Here is a 6413-nt window from a genome sequence, read left to right on the forward strand (position 1 = left end):
ATATCCCCAGTAAAGCAGAGGAACTGTGTGGATGTTTCACTACCAAAAATAGACCCCACTGTCCAAGCCCTTTGGGATTTCATTCCTTTGATCTCTGCTGGGAAACCACTGAAGGTGCTTTACTGAAACTGCCATTCTGAGGAGTTTAAAAGGAACCTTTTTTGTTTTTCTCCTTATTTGCAGCTGTAAGCAAACTTACTCCCAAACAAAATAATATTTGGGTTGTAGTCTCTCTGCAAGGCAAGGGTGGAGCAATGCAGATTATTATTTTTTTTTTTTACCTTTCAAAATATCAGGAGAAAACAGGAAACAGCAAAAGTTGAAGCTATCTTATCTAGAATGCCCTAAGAACTTGATGTTTTCAATAGTGCCACTGTGTAAACTAACACAGTTCTGCAGCTTTACAAATTAGAAGATAGTCCCATTTCTGGGGACTCTGGCCAGCATTTGTGTTCCTTCCTTATCTGGCCCAGAAAATGAAAATATGCAATTTGCATATTTCAAAATATGTCTCTGCTAAATGTAAGAAGAGACTAATGCCCCTGAAAAACTGCCCCATTGTTTAAATTAAAGATTTTATTATATATTATACTGGATATATTTCATTACATAATTTTAAACAAAAACCATTGTCTGTTTTTAGAATGTTCTTGCCCTGCTTAACACTGACCAACATAATTTCATATTTACTACTGTGTTTTCAGTGCAGCTCTTATTCTTCCCCCTCATTTTTCTTAATTTCAACAGTTACAAATTGCAAAAGACATAATTCCTATTCCCACATAAATACAGATCCACAGATCCAAACATATATTTTGGGAAGGCAACCAAGAATCCATGCAAGATTTTTATAATACATTAATATGGACCAGCAGCAACAGACATAAAAATAATAGCTGAGCAGAAGATGATCCTTGAGAGTGCTGTTTGTGCTCCCTCTCTGGAGCAGGAAGCAGGGCCAGGTTGGTAGCTCAGTGGGCTACAATGTCAGAAGGTCAGATCACACACTAGGATTTGGGCTCATCCCAAATGTTGACACAGTATTGAAAGGGGAAGGGAGAGGGGAAGACATGTGACAGTAAAGGACATTGTATTCAGCAGTAAATATCCATCATTGGGCTGGGGAGAGGAAGGTCCACTATGGGATCAACACAAAGATTTGTTCTTCTTCTGTTGCTAAATACTGAATTGGGCTGGTAATAAGCACCAGATCTGGAGAAGAAGAGTATACTTACTAACAGTAAATATCCTTTAATATGAATTTAGTTTTAATTAAATGTGTTTGAACATAGATTCCCATCTGACAAAAAGAGAGTCCACCATGTATAAGGCTAAAAGTTTGTGAGTGCTATTTGGCTTAGCATGCTCTCTTTAAAAATGCTGACTTGATAGTTAAGGTAAAACTACAGGATCATCATGGAATTCTTAGATATTCTAAATCTGCATTTCATCTTCTCTTTGATTACATCTCAACCTTGCCCAGTTGGCCCTTTCCCAGTCTTTAACCTTTCAGATATGATCTGCAGCTGCTGGATGCAACAGGAAATGAGCAATAACAAATGGCACCAGTAACATTTCTGGGAGTGTGCAGCCCAGCCTCAGTTTGTCTGCTCTTGCTGTCCTTTTCCAATCTTAGTCACCATGCTCTCACTCAATAATGCTGTTTCTTATGTAATGTAATGTAATGCTTATTATGGTGTTGTTTCACTAGCAAGGATTCAGAAAGTCTGCCTTCATTTAATTTAGTTTCAATTTCCCAGATTTCTCACTGACTTCATAGCAATAATTTCAGTTACAACAAGAACCTAAAGCAATAAAGCAGCTTACAAAAAGTATCTTGCCAAAAATATCTATGTACCTGTTTTTAATACAGATTTTGATTGTAGGTTTTTTATACACTTGTGCGTCTCATTGTATCTCAGTGGAAGTCAGTCTGTTAAATAACAGTATTTGGAAAGAAAATAATGCTGCCTTCTCAGAAGGATTCACACTGTAATCTCCTAGATTTATTAATATTAAAAATCTTGTAATAATTCAGCTTGGAAGGGACATATGGGATCATCTCATCATCCAGTCAAACCCACAGACCACAGCAGCAACAAATTTGAGGCTGGCTCTAATTTCAAGGTCAGATAAATTGCCTGGGGCCTTGTCCACTTCAGCTTTGAGTATCTCCAAAACCAGAGATTTCAGAGTTTCTCAAAGCAATTTGTTTCATTGCTGATTATCATCACTGAGAAAAACTTCCTTTATTTTGGCATAAAACATTCTGATATCTACTGGCCATTAAAGAAATTATTAAAGAGCAAAATACAAGTTCTCTACACTAGTCATATTTTCACAACAAACTTAGTAACAAAGATATTGAGCATACAGAATTACAGGTCTGAAAGAGAGGATGGGTTAAGCACAAAATTGTGAATCATACTTTATGCAAGGGAAGGAGTTATGTGATGCCTATAATTGCTTTTGGTGACCTGGCAGGTACTTCTAGGCCTGTCTTTGCTGAAAGACCTTAAAAGATCCTCAGATTACTTCTTCATTGTTATTCTCTAACTTGTTCCAAATGGATTTAAAAGTCATTTTTCTACATGCCTGACTGTCATTGTACTGAAGTTATCGAGCTCATTATTCAGTGATAATGCTCTCAACTTCATGTTTCTTAGAACCACACCTTAAATGTTATCAAGGGTCAGATTATTCCCATGTTACAAGAAAAAAAAAAAAAATCAGTGGAAGGCCATGTACTCTTACACATACCCACCTCACACTCTGAGACAATAGGTCTTGTCACAGTAATTTCCTGCTGAAAGCATGTTCCTACTGTTTGTTCTAATTTGAATCGTTGAACAGCATCATGAGCTTTTCACAGGGTTAATGGTTGACCAGGCAATTTTGGCCTCTTGTGAGATCCACTCAAATGTACAAATCAATTCTATGGTTTCCATACTGAGAAAACATATTAACTTTAAAATGCACAGCAGTAGCTTGGTCTCAATAAAAATAATATTTAAAATCCACTCTTAAAATATAACTCCAAGTTGCAGCTGAAAGTGAAATATCCATTTCCAGGCAATTACACACAATTTCTATCGTGCTTTGGAAGACATGTGTATGCACCAGGAATAATAAAAGCCAAACCCCCATGGTTCTGAGTGATTGAAACAGGGAAAGACTTAAAACCTCCCAAGATCTGCAGAAATGCAGTGATCCTTGTGGCTTCACAGCAGGCCTCTGGTCCCAGTATGTAGAATTGCTTCAATCCCAAACTTGTCATTCTAGGAATAACATGATTAATTCTCATTGGTTTCTTCCATACATGAAGAATGGAATGACAGGACAATTAAGCTTGGAGCAAAACTTGATTCTTACAGTCCATCACATAATCTCTTTTGCCTCCAGAGCTGAAACAGGCCTTAGAAAAATATTAGAATTTGCAGGAAATCCAGAGAGTACCGATAAAGGCAAACTCACTTAAATTGTAATGTTACAGGTACTTGTGTTTACACTGCAGGAACACCTTTCAGTTTAACCTGCTTCACAGCTGGAATGCAGGAAATTTTTCACAAACTAAAATGAATATGTGTGTTTAAGCCCTTTTGACATGATTATTAAGGCAGGTTCCATCGAAACACTTATTCACAGGATGCAGTCCTTACTTTGGAAATGAAGGTTTCCAGTGGAGAGTTCCCATTTGAAATGTTCCTGTCTCACAGCAGGACTCCAAGGATACATTTATCATTCAGATTCCAAATGAGAATAATTGTTTATGGTCAAGTTCTCAAAGAACAGGGAATACTGAGCTAACAGAAAGATGACATTCTCTTTATGTGTGCACATGTAATCCTAATTAATATGTTCCTTGGCACTTACAGAGAAGAATGAGTAGGATGCTTTAACACCAGTTTTATTTCCCTTATTGATCAGGACTCCAAAGTCTGCAGTTGTGAACAAAAGTGGTATGGAAAAACCCAGCAAAAAAATTTTACTGTAGAGATTTTTTTTCTTTTTTATTGCTTCTCAAAATGCATTTATCTTTCATAGAGTCCATCTGGATTTATAGCAACTCTGCTCCTGCCATAAGCCTTCTTTTTTTTTTTTTGGAAACTAACTTCTATGGAAGTTTTCAGTGAATTTTAACTGAGAGGAGTGAAAACAAAGGTTTTTGTCTGAAAGTGTAGTAGTTTGATTAGAGAACTACTGAATGAATTATCATCTTGATAGAGGAAGGCAAATGTGTTCTTAGGAAGAAATCACTCTCAGCTGAGTAACATTTAAGTATAATTAGATCCCTTTTGAAAATGTTCTTTGTACATAGAAAATTGACATAACAGGAAGCAAAATTGTTGCTGGGAAGATAGATCATCTACTAGCATGGACTAGCATCAGCAGTCTATCCCCCTGTCTTCCCACATTTTTTGTTCCACTAAATCATAAAACACATGATGACCTGCTTGAGAAGTGAAGAATCAGCCAGTTATTTCCTGAGCAAAGACAACTTCTGTTTCCCTTTGCACATCATCTTCAAAGAGGCAGCACCAGTGACTGTGAATGTGACATCATTCTCTGTGGTGACTTTGGGTTGCTGGGAATCTTTCCCTTACTTTACCTTCCAACTCAAATACATTCATTTTACAGAGAGATCACATGGAAAGAATGGAGTTGAATGGCTGGAACACATTGTGGAAGAATGGTTTATATTTATTTTATTACAGCCTCATTCCTTATGGAAACAGGGGATGGGGAACCAGTCATTCCAAAAAAACCACCACTTCTTTCTGTGAAGAACATGCCAAAACATGTTACAGTAAGAGCTGCTAAATTTAGAACAGAAGCTCTATATGAGAATAGATCCAAAGCTTCTTATGATTTATGCAAACTCTTGATATTGCACTTTGGAGCAGATGCCTCTTTGTTGACTGAAACTACAGAATTTTTCTCCTTCTATTTGTCTGCTGAGAAAACTTCATGAGTCCCTGTTAATCTGCAGTGTGACACCTCCCAGTCTGTTAACTGAGGTGGGATAGAGAAGATGAGAGGCTCAACCTCACCTAACAGAAATGTTCATTTTTTTATTCAAACAATCATTTGCTTACAACAGATAACTAAAAGAACTAACTTTGCACTCCAGTTTTAGGCAAGCTGATGAAACAAAACCAACTTCAAGATGCTACATAAACAAATAGCATGGGAAGGGGGTTTCATGTTTTATAACCCTGTGCACCAGAATTCATAATGCATGGTGACTTAACAACTTTCACTGCAGGTAAATTCCTGCTCAAGGTATCCAGAAAGGCTGACATAACACGTGTATAATTTATGGAAGATCAATATTTAATCAGTCATTAATAATGCTCTAGAATGATTTAAGAATGTCTTTACATCCAAAGACTAAAAAAAACAACTCTTTCTAGTTACAATCTTCTATGCAGATACGAAGTCTCATCACACAGGCTGGAACTTTTCTTCTCTAGTAATACAAAGATGGGTGTAGTAACCCAGACTTAAACTGAAGAGCCACTGAATATTTATGTTACTTTAAAAGCCCACGGGGAACTAAAGACAAGATCTGGGGGTGCTTTCATCTCACATCATTGCTTAGTTACTTGTAAGCAGTGGAAAAGCTGGGTTTAGTATCTTCTGTTTTAATTTAGAAAGTTGTGTATAGCACAAGAAGCTGCCTGTGCAATGGTTTCAGCATGGATATGTGAGCAAAGGCTGTGGATTCTACATGCTCAGTGCAGGGTCTGCAGGAAATCCAGTTTTCAGCAGGATTGACAATGGAGCCATTCAGCCCCCTGAACTCTCAGCCTCAGTGTCTCAGCACACTGCACACACATGAATACCCTGTCTTGGTGATAACTAAGACAAAGTGAATTCATGACTATAAAATGCTTTCAGTCTTTCTCCTGCTTTCACTTCCCTAAAGACTAAACAAAATTAGATTGTCTGGAGAAAAAGAATGAAAAAACGGCCTCTTTTGTACATGATTCATCTCTGTGCACATACTCAGCTCATGTTGCTTGTAAAATTCAACTCAAATTTTAGGGTAGTTTTACAATTACAGGTAAGTTTTGCACTATTGTGGCACAGAGGTCAGTTTTGTTCAGAAAAAACTGCAAATTGATTAGTCTCCATCATTGTTCCAGGAAGATTCATCCTCAGATAGTCTCCTTTTAAAATTTTGTTATATTATGTTGTGTAACACTGTAATATTCAATCCAGTGACAGTCTCCAAGTCAAACACATTGAAAAATGCCTGAATTGCTGGCAGAATACAAGAATCCTGCTTAGTTCTAATCCAACTTATTCTTTCAAAATCCTTTAAAAGTAAGGCAGCTCACAGTATCAGCCTTTCATTTGTGACCTGCCCAGCATGGAACTCTAAAACTTAGGAGACAGAACAAGAACAC

Source organism: Serinus canaria, chromosome 18 (genome assembly GCF_022539315.1).
Source record: "Serinus canaria isolate serCan28SL12 chromosome 18, serCan2020, whole genome shotgun sequence".
In the NCBI taxonomy this organism is placed as follows: Eukaryota; Metazoa; Chordata; class Aves; order Passeriformes; family Fringillidae; genus Serinus; species Serinus canaria.